The sequence below is a fragment of the Grammomys surdaster genome, unplaced genomic scaffold, assembly GCF_004785775.1.
Source record: "Grammomys surdaster isolate TR1022 unplaced genomic scaffold, NIH_TR_1.0 174, whole genome shotgun sequence".
NCBI lineage: Eukaryota > Metazoa > Chordata > Mammalia > Rodentia > Muridae > Grammomys > Grammomys surdaster.
Window position 1 is genome coordinate 16,967,792 of NW_021604622.1, and position 9,303 is coordinate 16,977,094.

General features: G+C 36.2%; 1 protein-coding gene across 1 annotated transcript in view; it reads left to right on the forward strand.

Moving 5' to 3' along the window:
- The first annotated feature begins 290 nt into the window (after positions 1–290).
- Cdh18 (cadherin 18) overlaps positions 291–9,303 on the forward strand; it is a 393,131-nt gene continuing 384,118 nt past the window's right edge. Inside the window, exon 1 of the mRNA XM_028767586.1 lies at positions 291–410. The gene's annotated coding sequence lies outside the window, so the exon portion shown is untranslated. The remainder of the gene's footprint in view (positions 411–9,303) is intronic.

Genomic DNA, 9,303 nt, shown 5'->3' on the forward strand with positions numbered 1-9,303 from the left:
ACACAAGATTTTTGTTTTGTTTATGTGTGTGTGTATGATTCTTATTAACCTTATTGCTTTCTGTGTGACCTTGTCTATGGGACAAAAAGGGTATTTGTGCAGCCCCAAAAGTATGTACGCTGGGGTGGGGGAGAAGGAAGCAAAAGGGGAAGGGAGTAGAGGGAGAGTCAGGGAGGAAGGAGGAGAGACTGTGAGAGCTGAGCATCAGGCCGACACGAGCTGCCAGCCAATCAGAGACGCGCTCGGGAGCTGCAGAGACCCAGGCTGGGAGCCTGGGGCTGGAGGTGCGCGGAGCCGAGCCTGGGCTCTCCCGAGGACCGCGAGCAGCAGTGCCCAGAGCTCTGAGAAAGTCCCCCATCCGCTTCTCATAAATTAAGTTCCTTTCCACCAGTTAGGGCAAGTCAGCCAAGGTAAGATTTCAATACATCACACTTTACTCTGTCGTGACATTAATATTTTTATACAATGGGGCTGCTTACCCAGTTCGGAGTGAAACAGCATTGGTGAAATCTTCCTCCTGGATGCTTTTCACAGGGTGCTGTGTGCTAATGGGAAAGTTGCAGCCAGCAGCCTTGCCGCTAGTATAAATTTGTATTTCTCATGCCGGAATGCTGGTCTAGAGCCTATGGAATGTGAAGCTTCCAATCCAGCTGGTTTTGTGTGTTCCGGGGCTGTGCGGTTCTGTGGATGTGCAGTTAACTGCTCTGTCCCTGAAGAAGTTGGAAGGGGACTCTGCCAGGCACATTTGAATACTGAGGGCATCCGATTAAGAGGCATTTATGCCAGTCTGGGAAAGTGAGATCAGCGTGGTGGGCAGCCTCAAACAGGGATGTTGCAACTGGATTTTCCATAGTGCTTTTTTAATTACGGTCTCTCTGGTATCCTGTAAAATTAAGACGTAGCTGCACACTGAAACTGCTGCAAGATGAACAATTTTGTCTTGGTTTGCTTTTGTTCTATTGGGTTTTGATAAATTTGATTTTTTTCCCTTTTTTATAAATCATTTTTTCTTCACAAAGGACTTTCATAGATGCTTATGAAAACCTAAGGTGAAACTTTTATGTTTTACCAAAGGCACAGTAATGATGGAGACAGAGAAGCCCGCAGGCTCCTGGAGCACTAGCTAGTTTATTTAGTGTCTCTGTGTGTTTGTTAACTCTCAGTCAGAGCCTTAACTTCCCAACCTTGGTCTGTTCTGAGTGTACATTCATCTCATTTTGTCTTTGTTTCCACATCTGAAAATCAAGGTAAATCGCTTCCTTCCTTGTATGTGAGTGTGCCGTGCATGTAGCTGTGTAGCCAAGCAAAGCTTTTCTATGTAACAGGTGAAAACAGAATTTTATTAGTTAGGGTTATCAAAATATCCTTACCCCAGGTCGGTTACATTGTCAAGATAAGTGATCCTGGTGGTTTCTCAATTGGAATTTGAGAAAAATGAAAATCTTAGGGGGAAAAAAAAACTATTGCGTTTTTTGGTTTGCTCGGGGGTTGGCATACCTGCTATGAGTCCAGACACAGATCAGAGAAAAAATTTGTGATGCAGCCAAAAAAACCTAACTGTATGCACTCCTTGTATTTTCTGACCTTTTTCTACCTCTCTGAGATCACCCACAGATGTTAAAAGCAGGAGGCTGTCCTTCTGCAATAACCATTCTCTGTCTGAGGGTATGATCTCCTCAGAGAAGGTATTCAGTCCTGAATTAAGAGTTTGAAATGCAGAGTAATCTTGGGCATACCTTGTGATGTGTGGGAGGAGGAAGAAGAATATAATACTATTCTGTAGCATTTTGGTCCAGCACCGATTATTATTGCAGTTTTGTTTTCAAGCTCCCTGTTCTATGTTTGATTCTATATTTACAGCCAGTGAATTAACCTAGCGTCCGTCACCCAATTCATTCACCCGACAAGGCATTCACTTAACAGACTTTGGTCAATAATTACTTTATGCACTGTAGTTCTACTGTTTTTCAACACAGATAGCTAACTTAAGAAAGCAAATAGGAAAAAAAAATGATACTAATAGCTCATATTGATTGCTGGCCTGAATACAGGGTTTCAAAAACAAAATGAGAGTAAGCTGTTTCAAATGCACCAGAAAGGTCCAGCAGAAGATAAACCAATAGCAAAGCAGAATACGGAAGTAGATGGAATGTGATAGGGAGCCCTACTTAAAACTGTGACTGGTGTATCCTGAATATAATTAGCTGTAGAAGTCACCAGCAGAGGCAACAGCATCTGATACCTGGATAGGCTTCAAATTGTAGAATTTGGTAATCATCATTCCTCTATGACTTTTGTCGAAATGGATATGGGAGGATGCGACTTAGTTTGCCATAATATGAAATTTTAAGCAAAGTGTGCTCAGTGTACTAAATATAGTGTGTTTGCTTTCATTGGATCATAGGAATACCATTGTTAGGCTTGGCAACTGTCTTGCTGGCACAATGAATAATAAACTGCATTCTTAAAAATATTTGTATCCTTTCTGAATTGTCTGATGGCTGGCTAAGTGTTAAAAACTATACCTTACATTTTTCTTCTAAACTCAGTGTCGTGACATGTAAACACGCATGTACACTTTAGCACACTGAAAATATTGGAGATAAACATTCATTTACGCTGAATAAGTTGATTGATGCAGTATAGTCCTTTGAGAACTATCAAGATTTTGATGTAAACATAGTGGCTATTATATTCTTTTTCTTCTTTTTTCTTTTTTTCTTTTTCTTTTTTTTTACTTACTAAAGACAATACCACAGCAAACTTTTCAATTTGCTTAAGTCTGTATCTACTTTCAGGTGTTCATGCCTAAAGACTGGGTTAGGGCTTCTGGGTGTTGGTTCTATTGATATTTGGATGTTATTTCTTGCTAAGGTAGTTGCCCTGAGCTTTTCAGTCAGCGTAGCAATGTCTTTGATCTCTAAACATTAAATTCAAGGATCATTTTGCTAAAGGTTAGGCAACCAAAAGTAGCAGCTCCTTATATTGTTAACTTTACTCCGGGATGTGGTGGAAAACATCACTCTCTCTTGGTGAACTACTGCATTTACAAGTAGTGAAGGTTTTGTTTACAAAATGGACATAAGTATGCCGGTGAAGTAGACAACTATCTGTGGGTATTACTTTCTGGGCTCTGCCCATGGATTATCTTCTTGCTTTGAAAATGAATGGATTTCAATTGTACATTTTCAATAGGTCTTACCACATTATTGCAAAACTCTGTAATGATGCCATCACTATTTTTTTCTGTGAATCGAAAGTCTGACACTATAAAATACACGCCAAAGTACAATGGGGGTGGAGAAGAACACCAACAAAATAGTTGATATGTTGGGCTTACAATAACTGTATTTTAACAAAATGACCCATTAACAAAATAATATATACATGGAACTATGAGTTTTTCTGCTTTACATTTTCATTGCTTGGGAAGTAATATTCAGTATGTGTGCATTTAGAAAATGCACAGTCTAGGATTTCTAGATGCTTGGTATACCTTTGACATTCTAACCACTGGGGGTAATAGGATAGTACTTTTGTTTAAAATGAGAGTTTTTTTTATTGGTTGCTAGGATAGTACTGAGTCCTAAGATTTGAAGGGGTAGGCGGAACAGAACTTGGATACAGACAGGAAGCAAACAAACTATTTGTCAACATATGTTCTTTCCATTTGCAACAGGAGCAGTGGTGGAGCACACATCAAACATACTAAACGATATGGTTGGTTGTATTTGTAAAGATCAATTTGTAAAGATCAATTGTTGCTTAAATTATCATAGAATCAGTGCCTCTTGTGATCTGTTTGCTTAATATTGACTCAGGATGCTGTCTTCAAGCTCTATGATGAATAAAATTCATCCACAAGTATGGTTAGTAGTTTCTCTTCAAATGTAGCTTGTAAAGCACAACTTCTATATGAAGTCTGTAATTTGGAGCTGCAGATACATTTCCACTTGTTTTGTATTTGTGCTCTCTTATAAATTACATTCAGAACGGCCTATGAAGAATTATAAAATATCCATAGATGAGATGACATTTACTCCTCAAAGGAAACTGTTGAAAACGTAGGAGAAAGATCACTGTATAAGAATGAATGTTTGGATTTGGGTCTCAAAAAGCCTTATGAAAATGTGGAGCCAGTGTAGAGGCTGCTTATAATATTAGCTCTTAGATATAGAGATAGAGGATATAGTTAATCTAACCAAAATTTGCAAGATGCAGATCTAGTGAGAGACCATTTCTCAGTGTGTAAATTGGAGAGGAAATGAGGAAAACACCTAGTATCAACTTTCAAGTCTCCACACCCATGAGTGTGCACATGCTTGCACACTTGCACACATATATGTCCCCATATACAGACAAACTTGCACATACACATTCAACTATACTACACACACACAGGAAAAGCTTTCATTGCTAAATCAGATATTCTCTGGATTATTCTTGAAAGGATAGATTAATATAGCTATACATAAATAATTATAAATTTAAGTTATATATATATATATATATATATATAAATTACTGAAAGCCCTGAGTTCCTTTACAACAATAGACATTATATATGACTATTTTATTTAACTTTTTTTTTACTTTTGAGTTTATAGTATAATTATATTTTTCCCTGCCCTTGCTTGATTCAAGAAACCATATGTACTTCACCAACACTCCCTACAAATACATGGCTTCTTGATACAATGCTGTTGCATGCATATTGCATATGCATATTAAGATTAAATGCATATAATCCATATAATGTTAATTGTATATATATCTTCAAGGCTAACCATTTGTTACTGGACAAAGAGTTATTGTGCTCTTCCCTTGGGAAAAACACCACTCTTTTCCAAAATTTAAAGTTACCTATAGTTCTTTGTTTAGAATTGAAGCTCATGGACTTTTCTCATCCAATCTGTCATGATCATTGGGGTCATCTTTCTTGGAAATGTTTGAGCATCATGATGCTAGGACTTATCAGTATAGCTCATAACATTACTAGAGGACATGATCTCACAGGAAATTCATGATCTACTCTCCCTTACAATTTTTCTTCTTTCTCCCTGCAATGTCTCCTGATGCAGTAATGTTTTGTAGATGTATATATTGGTTCAGAGCTCCACAATTCTGTATATTGATTTATATGTTTTTCTATATTAGTCATCGTCTGTTGCAAAATGAAGTTTCCTTGATGAGACATCAAGACTACAGTTACTTTTAGATACAAGGACAAATATTTATATTTGTTAAGGTATATGCTGGTTTAATAAATGGGTGGTTGTAAATTTCTTGCCAATTACCATGACTTCATGATACATTACATAGTTATGTTTCTAGTACCAGGAATGTTTTTCCTCTTGTTGAGGAGCTCTTAGGACCAATTAAGAATCTCTTGCTTACTGCCAATGTATATTTGACACTATTGTACACTTAAGGGTTATCTTATCATGCTGATTGTTGATGTTGCTCAAGAGCATTATAAGTTGCTAGAACTCTTCTTTGGCTGCCTCCTTTGGAATATATCATGGTGCTTTTAGATTTCATGAAACTACTCCTCTGGCAGGGGCCTGCATATGAGTTCTAGCTCAGGGGATTTAACTTTCATCTCTGATGGATAAAGAAGTGCAACAACGATAGATTGTACAATGAGAGTATATTTGGCCATTTCTGGCCAACAAATCAAAAAAGGGCTAACACCCCAATATATATGATTTTGGTTCAAAATTGGAGACATGTAGTAGCTAACAGTTTTGTTTTCTCATTGTTAGAGTAGCTTTAGATTGGTGGATATATCTAATACCTTTATTAGCAGATACTTTTATTCCTCCATATTATTAGATACTTATATTATCAATCTTTACCAAAGTACCTATTAAAATATTTTACTGGATATTAAATTAAATGGCATTAAAGATAAATAATGTAATATGTCTATCAGTGCTGAATGTTTTGGTTTATTCTGTGTATGAACTAGGAACAAGAAAATGAGGACGTGACCATCCAGGTAGAATGACTGTAGAAATAACCATTGTTCTGCTCTCTCCTAGTATGCACAGATATTGCCTCTGTGAAAAGAAAGTTGTGGTGTGTAGATTTCTGCATTGCTAAGCTACAATAATTTAGGAAAGTTCTTGGTAAAAATGTCAAATTGAATAATGTATGATGATCCAAAATATCCAATCAAACTGTTTATTAAAATACATATGAGATCATTTTCCATAATAAGATTGGTAATTCAAGATTATACCTATGCCTTGCAAAAGATTCAGTCAATGAAACTTAGGTTTAAAAAATAAAGAATTTTTCAGTTTTCCTGCTTTGACAAGTAGAGAGGAATTAAACAGTCATTTCACTTATAAGTGGAAGTAATTTCAAATCACTTTTGAAAGTTTGAACTAATTTATGGTGATATGTCTCTCTTAAGAAATTCAATTTGAAGATGTTGAAAGTTTACTCGGTACAATTGTTCTCAGTATACCTGATACAACATTATTTTAAATAAATATAGATATCAAAGTTTGAACACAATGACATCGATTTCTTATAAATATTCCTGATGCTATTTAACCATTTGACCTGTTAATGATGAACACTGAACACAAAATAAAATGGATATGATGAAATCATTACTAACATTTTATTATAGGTAGAAATGGAATTGTTTTACTAACTTAAAAAAAAAACCCACAATGCACTACATCTACAAGGAAAACTACCTTCCATTATATGCAGGTTCTAGAGCCAGTCATGGTGCTTCATCCTTGTAATCAGAGCATCCTAGAGCCTTACACAGGTGGATTGCTATGAAATCATTGTGAATCTCTACCACAGAGTGATGCTCTTCATAAAACACAAAATAAAACTCCAAAACCCTAATAGAACACCAATACCTAAGAAACAACCAAACACTTGTCCCAAAAAAAATTTAAAAATCAAGCCAAAATATAAAAGAGAGGTGACAACATGAACAAAGCTAATTTAGTAGTTCGAATAAATGTCATTAATGATAAATATATAAAAATTTAAAATAGTAATTTACACTTAATACATATTTTATTTATTGTGATCTAAATAGCATGTCAACAAAAACATGTTGGGCTAACAAATGAATGAAAACAATTATGTTTCTTCTCTCAATCCAACTTTATTAATTAGTTTTACATTTTAAGCATATGCAATTAACTGGGCTTGCTCTGGTAAATATGACACAATTTTAATGTATAATGACAGTATACAAAATGACAACTTGATCGTTTGGGTTTTTGTTTTACCGAATATTTTGTTCTTGGGTGGTTGCTTCTTTTAAGTTGTGCATAGTTGAAGAATCCTATAAGATAAAGATTGACAGGAGAACAAGATTCCAAACACTTACAATTTTCTATTTTGTTGACTAATTTCATCCTGAAGAAATTAACTATGTTTCGAGAAACAAAGCCAATCCTAGTATATATTGACTTATATTTTATTATGCAACGTATTAAGTTTTAAAATTATATCCCTTGTGAAATAAAGTGAGGTCTAATGAGAGTTGTTGTAAAGAAGACTGTAATGAGAATTTTGCAGAGTGTCTAGTAAAAATACATTAAGAGGAAGGTATAACAGTGATATGGGAACACATGTTTAAAGAGTTAGATGGTGGTTTGGTATTTTAACTACTATGGCTAGGAAGACTTGCTGAGAATAATACTTTTTAAAAAGTCTAGGGAGAACTGTGACTATGAATAATGGTAATTTTTTACCAAGCAACAGTCCAGGAAGAGTAAGAAATGCAAAATTCCTCTGGGGAAAGAACACCTGCTATGCTGAAAGTTCAGACAGGACAGCAGAGGCTGATGATACAGCCATAGATATAAAGAATGAAAGCGTCTTCAAAGCTAATACATTAAAATCTTAATTCCTAAAGAAGAAAAAAACCATGGAGAAACAGGATGGGATGTGAGGATTTATGGTCCCATGGGCCACATCTATGAATATGTTAAGGTCCTCATTTGAGGTTTATATGGTGTCATGGCACAAATTTATAATCTCAAAATTGGGAGGGTGAGATAGGACAGTGTGTTTGAGGACAGCCTGGACTATATACTGAAATCTTGTCTCAAAGGGAACAGATAAAATAAACAAGTCTAAAAAAGAAAAATGAAATCACAACAAAGCAAGCATTCCATAATTGGTTTCTCTCTCTCTCCTCCTGGAGCCAAACCTTAGATGCTCACATCTCTTAACTTAGATGAAATGTGTTTCTTTTTTTCCCCATTGAGACATTTGGTTATAGATGAATGAAAGAATCTCAGATCATAAAATGAGATACAGTTAAACAGTCACAGAAACCACAAGTGCTGGTATGGAAGATAAGTGTGAGGATTTTAGACTTTTCTTAGGGCAGTTGAGATAGCAGTGAAAGGAAGGCTTGGAACAGAAAAGTGACATTATCTGTCATACATTTCACCAATAAACTCTGAAGACTCTGCCAAAGTTAGCCTGTAGAAGAACAAGGACAAAAACAAGAAGCAAGTGACAGATACATGGTGATTTCTGAGATGAAATGATGGTACCTAACAGTCCTGTGACAATGTAAAAACAGAGAAATGATGGATTCTCTATTTATACAAATAACATAGCTGGCTTGGATTGTTGTATAAAAAGGGATATACAAGTGAAGTTGGAGAAGAGACTAACAAGAAAAATATCATGTCCTGAGCAAGAAAAATGTAACTAATATAATATCGAGGACATTCAAGTTTTACATTAAGAAGAGAAAGGAGAGAGGAAGCAAAGACTGACTATAAATTAAAATGTGAAATATTTAAGATGGGATCCTGTGTGTTCTCTGAAGGCAAAAACACATGGAGCACAGAAGAGCTGTATGCACAGGCACTGAATGGGAAGTTACGGGTAGGAGAATGCAGTTAAAAGGAAGAATGGGAATGTAGAAGAAAAAAATGTAAAGCACAAGGTCAAATATGGGGAAAAACAAAGAAACCTGGGGAAATGAGCACACAGAATGTAGGAAGACAGTCAGGAGCTTAATCAAGTGGGATGATGTGTCATTAGGTTATAGAGACTTGTGGGAAATTCACACCGTGAACTCTGAGCACTTCACTTCCCAGTCCTCTCAGGTCTGCCCCCAAACCTTTTGATCTGCCCTCCCTGCCCTCCTCACAATAAGACAAAGAAGGAAGAGGAGGAGGAGCAAAAGAAGGAGGAAGGGAGAAAAAGAGGGAAGGAGAGTGGAATGGAAGGAGGGAGGGAGGAAAGACGAAAGGAAGGAAGGAAGGAAGGAAGGAAGGAAGGAAGGAAGGAAGGAAG